At 35.0% G+C, this 12,977-nt stretch overlaps 1 long non-coding RNA gene across 2 annotated transcripts; it reads right to left on the minus strand.

Moving 5' to 3' along the window:
• Window positions 1–1,938: 1,938 nt before the first annotated feature.
• LOC113687784 (uncharacterized) lies at window positions 1,939–5,515 on the minus strand. 2 transcript variants are annotated; one of them, XR_003447789.2, is made up of 5 exons: window positions 4,897–5,515; window positions 3,167–3,283; window positions 2,746–2,959; window positions 2,372–2,484; window positions 1,939–2,280 (listed from the first exon to the last, which is right to left on the minus strand). It is a non-coding gene; the product is annotated as an uncharacterized lncRNA (long non-coding RNA). The 2 variants fall into 2 exon arrangements; XR_011814099.1 differs by lacking the exon at window positions 4,897–5,515 and having other exon boundaries at window positions 3,167–3,497.
• Window positions 5,516–12,977: the final 7,462 nt, after the last annotated feature.

Below are 12,977 nucleotides of genomic sequence, written 5' to 3' on the forward strand. Positions count from 1 at the left end.
AAAATTATTAAACCATTTTTACAGTACATAATTTCTCCTAAAATTTGTAACATTTACCATGACCTCTAACCTTGACATTGTTATTTAATTTACCTTCTAAATTTAATTTAATTTTCTTATATTAATTGTTATACTAAATTTATATTTTTTGTTATTATATTATTTCTCATTTTGTTTAGGCTTTTACTCTTATTATTTCTTGTGTCTCAGATGTAAATTTATTAAAACTTTATCATCTTATTATATTCATAGGTGTTAATTTATAAAAATTTTGATATATAAACAAGTAATATTCTATATATAACTAGGAAGATTTGTTGTTATTATTATCCAAACTTTCAAACTTTTCAAAAATTGAAAATAATTAAAAACTTATAATACGACAAAATTTTATTACATATTTTACGAGATTATGTGAAAAGTCAAACTTTTTTCCATAGTATTTTAAAATATGTAAATAAATTTTTTTAAATGTTAACTATAATCTTGTATTATACAGGTATATTATGAGTACTTACTAACTAAGGTACTAAAAATTAATCATTAATAAAACATCTTATCGTTATTTCAAATAAATTCCCTAACACTAGTTTGAAATATGTTTTAAAGTAAAATAGTACATGTGTCTCATAAATCAGTAAATTTTGATTATTAATCAATTTTACCATGTTATCAGTAAGAATTACTATTTATGTATTAAAACTTACTATTACATGAATTAAACTTACACTATAAAAAGTAAGTTTGGGATATAAAGTAGTAATTTATTTATTTAAAAAGTAAGTTTAATATTTATTCCAATTTACATTTTGAAGTATAAAAGTTACTAATTTATTACTGTCAACTTACTATTTTAGATGGAAAACTTACTTTCTTATTTTTAAGTGTTATCCTATTTAGGTGGATAGGCCTATCAAATAATCAAATGGCCGCTAAAAGTAAATAAAAAATAAATCGAAAATGGTCATATAAGTGTTATCCTATTTATGTTTCAAAAAGTAAATCGAAATAAAAATGAAAGTTACTTTTTTTAAAAATTAAATTACTACTCTACATTCGAAACTTAGTTTTGTGGGGAGTAAGTTTAGTTCAAGTAATAGTAAGTTTTTATAGATTAATAGTAAATCTTGTTGAAAGAATAATAATTTGGTTAATCATCAAAACTTACTAGTTTGTGGCATAAATTTACTATATTACTTAAAGAAACTTATATGAAACAAGTATTAAGAAGTTTATTTAAACTAGTGCTAAGATTTTTTTATTAATGGTTGAAACTTAATATTATAGTTAGTAGTTGTTGGTAACATAAATGTATAATAATGATTGTATGTTTCATTCATAAATGCTTTGTGTTTTAAGCATTTTAATAAATGTATGCATCATTTATAAATGTTATGTGTTTTAATAAATTTATTTTCTAGGTCACAAGTATAAAAGGTAAAGTGATCGTATCTAATGTAGCGTAATCTTTTAAAATTATAGTAAATTTACCCATATATTAAGTTTCGTGAGTTTCAAATATATTTCGTATCATTCACAATATGGATTTACATGCACATTTTTTATGAAACTTGCTTTTAATTGGCAAATAGTATGTAAATTATTATAAAATGTCATTTTATGATAATCATAATTTTTATAGGTGAATGGAATAGGTGCAAGATCTTGATACTGTACTACAACACAAATTTGGGGATAAGTACAAGTTTCAGGCATCGTCATTTGAATTTGACGAATCTCCTAACATTCCTAAACAACCGAATGGGTAACTTTCATTAATGACGTTTTAAAGCCTAAAAAACCGTGTGCTGAGTATTGTATAACATGAGTATTTGAGTTGCTTTTCGAGTTCTGCTCATCAAGTAAGCCAGTCCAATTTGAAGTAAACAGCAAAATCTACATGCACAAGACATTTGATATGAAATTGGTATTTCAAAATAGGAGAAAACGGCTCATTTTGAGCATCAGAATGAATCTAACTTTTAATAATTGATACTTACGCATCAAAATTAAGCTGGTAGGACACTAGATATAGCTATCTAAGCATGACAAGATTACATGGCCAAGAACTGAATTTAGAGCACAAAGACTTTGGCTTCAGAAATCTGAAGCAATCAAAAGGCAAGTAACTTGATTTGAGAATTTGATCACCAGCATCAAGGGCTCTGATATCACTATCAAAAGCTTCAGTTTGGATTGACATTTCTGGTTTACAAACCCAAGAGCACTTGGATGCTAACAATATCTGAAATTTGATCACCAAACTTTTTTCCAAGCAAGCTGAAATTATTCACATTAAAACAAGTAAACACCAGAAATTGCAAACTAAGGAGATTATGTTCAGATTTACAATCAAAACGCATTAAACTACCTTCGAAGAAACTTAAATCATCCTAAAAGCTTTGAGCAAAGACGTGCAAAAACATTTGTACTCTCTCAAGAATAAAATTCCTTAATGGTCTTGGCTGAAATCTGGTTCATTCACTACAAAACCATCACAAGATTTGTATTAAAAAAAGGCCACAACAACACATAATCATAGCAAATAAATAACATAAAACTTAGGCGTGAAGAAGGAAAAATGTACCTGAATACTTTTCATCTCCTAACAAGCTAGTGTTTTGTACATGACTTTGGATTAATGAAGGATTGCATGCCCACATTAATGCCTATACAAATGCAAATAGAGCACCATTATATTTCATGCCTTCACACAAAAATAAATAAAAGCAAGCTATACATTACCTGACCAGGAGGAATGATCTGAAACCAATTACTATCCATTAATTCCTTATTGCATCCATGCTGTGAATCTGATTGCAATAGGCCATCGGATGATCCTATCAGATTCAAATTTACATTCTCAACATTATTGGGTGCCCCAACATGATCATAATTGTGAGTTTCATATGCATCTGTGCACACTTTAGTACATTTTCGTCTATCATGTCCAAATGACCTGCGGGAAAAAAATTGCCAAGCACAATCCATAAACAATAAGATTGAATTTATAAAGGCGTATATGAAGTGTACATATATAACTAACATTTTTGGCCTTCTAACATAAAGCCAATGAGTGGATGAAATTTAGCATTGCTCATTCATATCTGGTTTTGCAAAGCTATTCTAACCGTAGAATAAGTCAATTTTAAGAGTAGGTGATTACTTGCAATTTTTGCATCGTCTTCGCTTTCGCTTGTGAGTGGACTGTTTTGCCTTTTGTCCCTTTGTAGCAACAACAATTGGACCAAGAGAAAGTATGGACCAAAGTGGAAACCTTTGCCTGGGAATTCAATCGTATCGTTGGAATTGAGAACTAAATAAGAAGAAGACAGATGACTTTAAAGAGATAGGTGATACCCGAAAGTGTTTCAGGAACCCAAAACCGTTTTCAGCAACCCAAAATCATTTTTAGAAACCCGGTGATTTTTTCACTTAAATATGTAAATTTTTTACTTTTAGTATTAGTAAGTTTAGTTTAAACATAAGTAAATTTTGTCAAATAATAAGTAAATTATATTACTCAAAGTGTAAATTTCTATTTCTGACTAAAACTTATCTTTCAGGCATATACTTACTAGTTTGAATTAAAAACTTACTTATCTTCTCGACTTGACAACCCGTTTCTTTTCTAGGTATTTTATGATTAGAACTCCATTCTCTCTATATTACAAACCATCATCAAACTAATTGAAAACCTCAATTCTCATATAAACCATTCATCTGAATTTTGTTCCAATCAACCCATTCAACAGATTTATGTTCCAGTCTAATCGTTATGATATAGCAATGGCATTAACAAGCTATTTTGACTCTCCCGGTAAGGGTTTACGTATTAGTAATTTTTTAGGAGGAAGATGAGTTATTCACATGTCCAAAATATCGAAACAACCAGCATAATCTAATCCTTAGTTCAATGAAAGTCACAAATTTGCGGGTAGGTAGATTAGATTATGTTGAATGCCTTTGGTTCTTTACAATGAAATTCAAAATTTTTTCTCATGACAGAGCAAAGACGGTGATATAATTGATTGTGTCTATATGTATCAACAACCAGCATTTGACAATCCTTTGCTCAAAGACCCCTGGATTCCGCAGGTTTGCCCCATGCAACACCATTCAAAAGACAAATAAACAAAAAAATGCAAAAATATGAAGTATGTATAACACCATAATTGATTGATGGTCGGAAACTGTTCTATGAATTTTCTCTCCTTTCCTGACTGAAGAAGAGGGAAGATGTGATTCTACAAAATCTACATGTATCATAGGATGGTAATAAGAATTGCTTCTGCAACACAGATTTACAAGAGTAATAATGGCCAAATTTCCGTGGCATTGCAGACGTTACAATGGAGTAAAAAATTCAAGAGGCTGATAATAAATTTCCATAGAAACAACAGATTCGCAACAATGATTCTAGATCAGTCCAGTTCAATAACATATGATCCATCAAGCGTATCAACTTAGAATTCCAAAACGGGAGAAACCTCTCTTGCCTGAAGAATTCAAGTTATAAAGCTCATGTTGAGTTACTAATATATTAGTAATTCTCACCCGCACAGAGTAGCAATCACAACATACAAATTTCTCTTTGACATTTCACCAAACATCTTATATGCATTCACAAATTAATCACATTTAACTTAAACGTCTGGTCTCAAGTCCTTTCCTAGATGTTTCACATGGCTATTAAACATATTTTACCCGTAGACAATCAAAACTACAACCATTTCCTAGATGTTTCAACGGACATTTTCAGCCCCAAAATTGCAATAAAATCTTCAAATTCTCAGCCTTGATTTCCCAAGAAAATCTTGACAAACAAAACAAATGAAATATAAATAAATTACAGCAATATAATCAAACGATTTCAAGAGAACATGATGATCTAACCTCGTCACTGCTATTTTTCATATGCTCTTTGGCTGGCTACCACCGTCGCTAACCCTTTTGTTGTGTTTGCATATGGCAGCACTCAAACCCAACCGAACGATGAGAAAGGATAGAAGCAAAGTGTGAACTAAAGATGAAAATTTTGAAGTGAGAAGATTTATTCAATTGTAACAAAGAGAAAGTGTGGATCAAAGTGGAAACCTTTGCCTGGGAATTCAATCGTATCATTGGAACTGGGAACTGAATAAGAAGAAGGTAGATAACTTTAAAGAGAAAGGTGATACCCAAAACCGTTTTCAGGAACCCAAAACCGTTTTTTTACTTAAATATGTACATTTTTTACTTTCAGTATTGGTAAGTTTAATTTAAACATAAGTAAATTTTGTCAAATAATAAGTAAATTAAATTACTCAAAGTGTAAATTTCTATTTCTGACTAAATCTTATCTTTCAGGCATATACTTACTAGTTTTAATTAAAAACTTACTAAAGTTAATATTAATTATTTTAATATAATATTTAAAAAGTCACTAAAAGATTTGATCTGTCACTAAAGGTAATAGAAACCTATAATAGCAGGTTTCCCTAATATCGTTACCATAACTATAGGCACTGTAGCACTGTCCGTTTCTTAAATTAGTGTTTTTCTTTATTTAAATATCATTTTTTATTTTTGTATTAAGTTATTATTAAAAAAAAAAAGGGGGGGCCGCGGCATGCAAGCTGCATTTTTTTCCGAGCTTGCAAGGACGGATGCTGCCCATCGGATGGCCAAGAAAAGGTATTGAGAGGAGATGATTTCTGGCCATTGAATGGAGGGTTTTGGGGCTACTAGCCTGGTATAAATACAAAAAAGAGCAGCAGCCGCGAGGGAGGTTTTAGAGAGTGGACGGCTAAGAAAAACTGGGAAGCGAGAGAGAGCGAGAGAAAGCGAGGTTGGAAGGGGCAGTTGACGGCTGTGGAGAGAAAAGGCTACGGAGGTTCTAAGCTGACGGCAGAGAACAAAAGGAAAGGAAAAGAGAAGGTTGGCGGCGGAGAGGAGAGATTAGTATGAGAAAGAGAGAGAACCGAGAGGGAACCAAGCAAGGGGCAAAACGATAACAGCGAAAAGAGGAGAAGCAAGATAATCTGGTGCCGGAGTGAAGAGTGAAAGAAAAAAAAACTAGGAAGGCCGTGAGCTTGAGAGAGAAAAGGGAGGAAGCTACGGGCAAGGGGAGTCGGCTGTGAAAGCAGAAGGCGGCTAGGGTGTGGTTGGGCAGAAAAGACCGAGAGGAAGAAGGGAAATTGGAGAGCTTTCGGGCAGAGTGAGGAACCAAGAGTGACGGCCAAACGAAATCTGGTGCTGTTCCTGTGGCGAACCAAGAAACTATTAAAGCTGCTGACTCTCACAAGAAGTTGTCACGCCATTTTCAGCCGCGGACATCGAAAGGGAGAGCAAGGACTGTAAGGTTTTCATTCTCTCTTTATATTAGTTTTCCTCTGATGATTGAACCTTCAAGCTTGCTGTATTTTCTGTGCGCTTCCTTTGGTTTTTATAGTCTAAAGTTGCTTCTTTTGCTATTTATTTACTCCTATGCCGTATGATGGGTTTGCTGATGGATTTTGCCCTTGAACATGTTTTCTTTCCCTAAAAGTGGAAAACTTGCTTGATGAAGGTTGTTTATGCGTGGGTTCGGCCTGAGATAGAAGTTTTACAATTTATGTGAGTATGTTTGATAGGTCTCAGTCAAACTCTAGTATAATGATAATTGTATGAGATGAACCGTAAGTTGGCAGCAGAAAAATTGCAGCAGGAAACCGTGTTTGAATATAACCTGGGATGCACCTTGAATGGGTTATTAGCTTGCATGATTTAATCTAATGTTTTATGATGGCTTTTTGAAGTCTAATGTAATTTTTCTGGGTTGTTAACAAGCTGCAAAATGGTGAAAACAAGAAAACTTTGATTGACCGAAACCTTCAATGCTCCAAGTTCATCTTCTTTTGCTGATTTCGTACCCAATTCCCTGTTTGATTCCCGGAGTTAAATAATGACATTTGGATGATGTTAATAACATGGTTTTAAGGCCATTGCATGTGTGTTTGTTTTGGTTGGATTTGTTCCATATCAATGCGTTTGGATTGAAACAAAAAACTGCAGCAAACATGGCTTGTTCACCATTGCAAAAATGTTTCCCTCCATCCCCTAGTTGATTTTTCTGCATATTTCTGCACAAAATCTGCTGCTGCAACAAGCTTTGAGTATTCGGCTGGCTGCAGCAGTACAGTTTGGAGTCCATGGTCTGGGTTGTTGATGTCTCATTAATTTCTGCCGCCTCCCCCTTCGTTGTTGTTTGTTTAGCTTGATGTCTTGCTTCAGCAGTCAAAGGATAAGTTTGGCTAGCTGAGGGGTTCATTTGCATGTTGTATGTGTTTAACAAGAAAAGGAAAACTGCTATGCCAAAGATATGCATGCCGCTGCAAGGTTTTTTTCTTTTCCTCATTTTTGCTGCAACCTTCCATACTTGTAGCAGCCAGCCGTGACTCATTTTTTTACTCTTGATAGCTCTCACCAGATTTCTGAGTTCATGTTCGACCATTTTCTGGTTTTCATGTCTCATCATTTCAGTCATGCGTGGCTGCTTTCCCAGTTCCTTGTGTTTTTTTTTAGTTAGTTCTTTCCCGCATTGTATGATTCGATCCTTGAGGTTTGGTTTGCTATGGTTGAGAAATCTGGTTTATGTTCCGTTTGCTGAGGGGGTGGGATTGTTTATTCCTATCAAAATGATAAGGTGTGGTTTTCTTGTTGACTTTGTATGCAACGAATTTGCATGATGAATAGCTGAAAGATATGAGAATTTTCATGAGCAATGAACCGCAGCAAGGGAGTGTCAAGTAGCAAAGAAATAACTCTAGTTTTTGTAGAATATTTCTTTGTAGTGTTTGCTTAAAACTTCGCATGAAATCCTTCCGGATATTCACATGGTTAGAGGATGTTCAGTCTGAAGTAATTTCCAAGCTATTGTATGAAATTGCTTTGCTGGAATTGCGGAACTTTTGTGTGAAAATTGCAGCAGGCTGCATTCTTTGTTGCAGGAGGTTCCTGCGTAGCTTTGCATGTTTTGCATGTAAATGGCTTTCAGAAATTGCCCTTTAACACCTCTAATTCCCCTTTGTTTCACTAGGACCCAACCAATTGAATAATCTCTTCATTTTGGTCCTTGGCGGCTTTAATTTTACAACTTCATTGCTTGTTTGTTTCAATTAATTACTATGCTTTGTTTCAATTGCACTTAAGTCATGACTTTAGGGGCTTTATGATCAAGTGAGCTTTGTTTTGCACATTTCTTTTAATTTTTCTTAATTAAATTGGTACCTTGACCATTTCTTTTATTTTTGAGGATAAATAAGCGACTTCCCCCCATTAGAGCTCCATTTTAAGGGAGGTATAATTTCTTTTATCCCTTTTTGTCTCTCCTATGTGATCCAACGTGCTAAGTGAGAATTACATGTCCAATTTGCTTTTCTTGCCTTTCTTTAATTCCTTTATTTCATTTACTCTTGTTTTTATTAAGTTATTATTTTAATGGGGTATGTGTACACCTCTTGGCTTGTAATAGATAGGGCTTGGCAAGCATTCTTGTCCATTCTTCCCCTTCCCCTTTTTGTTTTAGTTAGCAAATGTAATAGGTTCATTAGCTTGGTTGTTTGCCTTTGTTGCTATGTGTTAATTTGCTTTATTAGACTCTTGCATTTAGTCGAGCATGCTAAGTGTTACGTGCTACGTGTTTATGAGTGTTTGGCATGTCTGCTTGCTTTCTATAGTCGTAGATGAATATGATGGATGAATGCACGTCACCACACTAGTCCAACGCTAGTTGTGGCCCCCCTTTCCCGTTACCACACTAGTCCAACGCTAGTTGTGGCTCATTGTTCCGTTTCCACTAGTCCAACGCTAGTAGGAATTTATAGAAAGGGCTAGTCCAATGCTAGACCCAATAGGCCGTTTCCTCTTTCGTTAGTACATACTTGCATGTTCACTACATTTCATGCATTTTTTCTTAGTTTTATCATTTGGCATGCTCCTCTAATCCTTTCCCCATCATTCTAGGCTTTTGCATCTTCATGCTAGTTATATGGTACATTTGCTTGAAGAGTCCCCTTTTGGTAAGGGAAACGAGCGAGTGTAGCTACAAAATAGCCTTAGCACGCTAGTTTTTCCTTCTAATCAAAGGGAAAATCAAAGTCGTAAAGTTTGGAGTCATTCCTGTACCCAACTTGATGCATTCCTCTAGGTTCATGCATTTTCATCTTATCATATCACTTTTTTCATTTTTTATCTACATTTTTTCACTACTTATGCTTTTCTCACTCCACATGCTACGTTCACACACTTTTCCCTGTCATTTATTTATTTTCTACTTCACAAATTGCACCCAATTGCACTTATATGTACCTACTATCATATTTTCATTCATTTGCACACAAACACCTTTAGTTTCTCAACTTGCACACAAACACCTTTAGTTTCTCAACTTGCACACATGCACTTGTCTTACATTTGCACACATGCACGTTTTTCTCACATTTTCACACTTGCACTCACGTTTGAGTCTTCATTTGCATCGTTTGCGACCTCTACGAGGACTTCCCTTATGGGCCGCTGCAACTCATGTGGTTGGGACCAAAACGCCTCGTAAGAGACATTTTAGATTTAGGATTGCATTTCTTTTTTCATATCCATTAGTCATATCCAACATGCAATGTATATTTTGGGTAGAAGAATTAGGAAAAGAAGGGTTAAGTCACGCAACTAGCTCTTGCTAGGGTAAGGGAGTGCCTTAGGCCTTGCCTTTGCCTTCTCCCTTATCAAATGTGACCCCCGATCCCTTTCTTTGGTTGCGTAGACCCAAAAGTTCTTTAAAAAGGGTTTGTTTACTTTCCTTTTCAAAAAACCACTTTTTGGGTGACTTGGTACACCCTAACTCTATACCAAGTGGCGACTCCATTTTTCATTCAAAAACCCTTTTTGAACTTCGTTTGGCCAAATCGTCGCATTTTCAAGTCCCATGGCCTTCTATTTTCACTTTACACACGTTCACATACATATTCCACACACTCACACACACACATCATCAAAAAGTGGGGCGCGACAGTTGGCGACTCCACTGGGGACTTCCTAAGTGGGTCCAAGCATTTGATTTGGCTATTCTTTTCCTTTTTCTACCCTTTTTATGCATAGCATTTGGATATTAGGGTTGCATTTTCCATTTTAGGACTTTTTGCCTCGCGCGCGTACCAAACTATTCCCTCGCTCACGTATATATGATTGGTTGTTTGGATGTATATTCTACTTGTTTTATTCCGCGCTTTGCATTGCATTTGGGTGGGGGATGTACCCTAGAGCCTCGCGTTGGTTCTTGATCCCTCCCCTCCAAACGAGCACTAGCATACGTGCATATGCTTTATTTATTTATCTCTCCTTTATTTTTCTTTTAGTGGCTTGTCACGCCACTCCACCCTATTAGGATTTTAGGCGACCCACTTGGACGTGTGATCGTGACACGACGTGTGCGTAGCACGATCCGAGGGGTCACTCAATCTTCCACTTTAGGCTTTGGGTTGATAGCCTTTAGCTTCTAGTCGAAGGTTGAGGATTTTGTATAGATTCACTCAGACATGTAGCCGTGACACGACGTGTGCGTAGCAATGTCTGGGGAATCGCTCGAGCCACCGACAAAGAACCTTGGGATTGATGACCCTTGGTTTCCAAGTCTGAAGGCTCGGGGACCTAAAACCTATCGAGTCTAGCTGCATTAGTGAGCCAATACCTCATGCATCCATGATAGCTTACCTAGGATAGAGTCTGCCTTACCCTATTAGGGACACTATTCACGAGGGGAGGGATCCAACCCCTCTTTCCCTTTTATTACTTTATTTCTTTGTATTGATTTCGTTGCTGCAATGTGTTCTGTGTATTTATCTGGCTGAACTAACTCTTCTTGGTTTTGTGTCCCCATTGCATTCACAAACCCTAGCAAATAAGGGGTTTGGCATGACCTTCTTTTAGAACCTACCCTCGTAGATAGTTTATTGCACGTTTAAAGATTTTGGTATATTGCATTCATAGATTAATAATTGCATAGCATTCTAAGCCTACCTTGGCGTATAAAAGGTCCTTTTAGGTCATGATTTCATTTCAAATTGCATGTTCTACTGCTTTAATAAAATGACATCATGCATAAACCCTAGAAAGGGAATGCCATTTAGGCGATCCCGTGCTAGGAATAAACTGCCATGTGTCTCGGATATATAATCCAATGAGACTTACACGTTTATATTTCCTGTACCATCCAAAGGGGTAGTGCACAAGGTAAGGTACAATCCGATCATTTTCATGGGGCGATCTTTGGAATATGAGCGTCTAACAAATCACTTTTTGGCCACTTTATCAAAATTGGTAAAAATCCCTTGCGAAGAGGACATTAATTTGAAGAAATTCACAAATAATTCCTCGCTATTGAGAGGATAAATAAATTGAGGCCAAAATTTGATTTTAGAAGACTCATAGACTAATGCATCACAATGAATTTTTGAAAATTACCAACGGGTGGACAATTCAAACCATTTTTGAATAAAACATAAATTTTATTCAATCCATTTGACCAATGTACCCTTTTTAGGGTGATTTGGTCGATTTTTGAATAAATCATCAATTTCAATCAATTCATTTGACTAGTTTACCCTTTTTAGGGTGATCTAATCAATTTTGAATAAATCATCCGATCCATTTGACCAGTTTACCTATTTTTAGGGTAATTCGGTCGATTTTGAATAAATCATCCTTTCACTCGATCGGTTTGATCAATTGATTTCGTTCAATTCATTTGATTAGTTTAATTCATTTTTAGGGTTATCCATTCACTTTTCAAGAAATAATCAAATTTCATTCAATGCATTTGACCATTTTACCCCTTTTGACACATCATGCGTCGATCAAAATAAGCAATTCATTCGGACTTTGTCCTCATTTATTAGGACGAATGTTTCTTCTCACTCCAACTGGCCAAATTTTTCAAATCATTTTTCACTCAATCAATTGATCGGATTCATCAGGTATGGTATAGTGCCTACCCTAAAGGATTGCATTTTCATGCTAGGCCTACCCTTGGCATAAAAAGGGTTCCCCCATAGGACATGCATACCGATTTTTTTATTCTTGCTTACTGACTCTGGGTATTTTTCTTTTATTTTTTCCCCTTCCCCCTGCATTCATAAAAATATTTCAATAAGGTGAAAATATCTTTCTATATCTGATAACAATTTTGATCTGATAAAGTTTGAAAATTACAAGTATTACTTGATTCTCAGGTAGGCCTTACAATGTGAATTCGAAAATTCACTTGAAAGCGCTCGTGCAAAACATCTAAGGGATTTCATTGCTCAAAGAAAAAGGGGCTATTAAGAGGGAAAAGTGTGTATACATGTGTAAAGGAGTTCCTTAGACTGTTTTTCATATGTATTACTTTTTAAAATTTTTCAAACATTGGCAATAATGAAGCTTTTGTTCAGACAATTATTTGTGTACATTTCATTCTTTATTGAGCTCATTAAGAGATTTCATGATGAATTTTGAGAAATAAGACCGAATTGAGAGTTTTTTTTTCAACCTCCAGCCTGAAAACTCGCAAGTGTATGCTTTCTAAAATTCTTGTGTACACTAGATTGGTGATCTGAGCTACACAATAAGAGTGCTCAAGATTGAAAGAGGTCGTTCAAAAGGCCCCATGAGATACCTTTTCTCTTTCACTGTACAATTCATATTTTTGCCCACTTCACTTGACCCCAAAATAAAATCAGTCACATTGATTGATAAATTACAAGTTGGGGCAATCTTTGTTTGAGAAATGTCTGCTGTGTCTAATTATATTCAATTCACATCTAAGTGAAAGCAAAATTGTGCATTATTCTTGTTTGTTTTGAAATTTTGGAATGATATTTCGAGCATTTGTTTCACTACCTATACAGATTTTTATCATTTTCTCTCCCATTCAAGCCTATAAAAGAATAATTTCGTTCCAAATAAACGCCTTGATGATCACT

This window comes from Coffea arabica, chromosome 5e, assembly GCF_036785885.1.
Source record: "Coffea arabica cultivar ET-39 chromosome 5e, Coffea Arabica ET-39 HiFi, whole genome shotgun sequence".
NCBI lineage: Eukaryota > Viridiplantae > Streptophyta > Magnoliopsida > Gentianales > Rubiaceae > Coffea > Coffea arabica.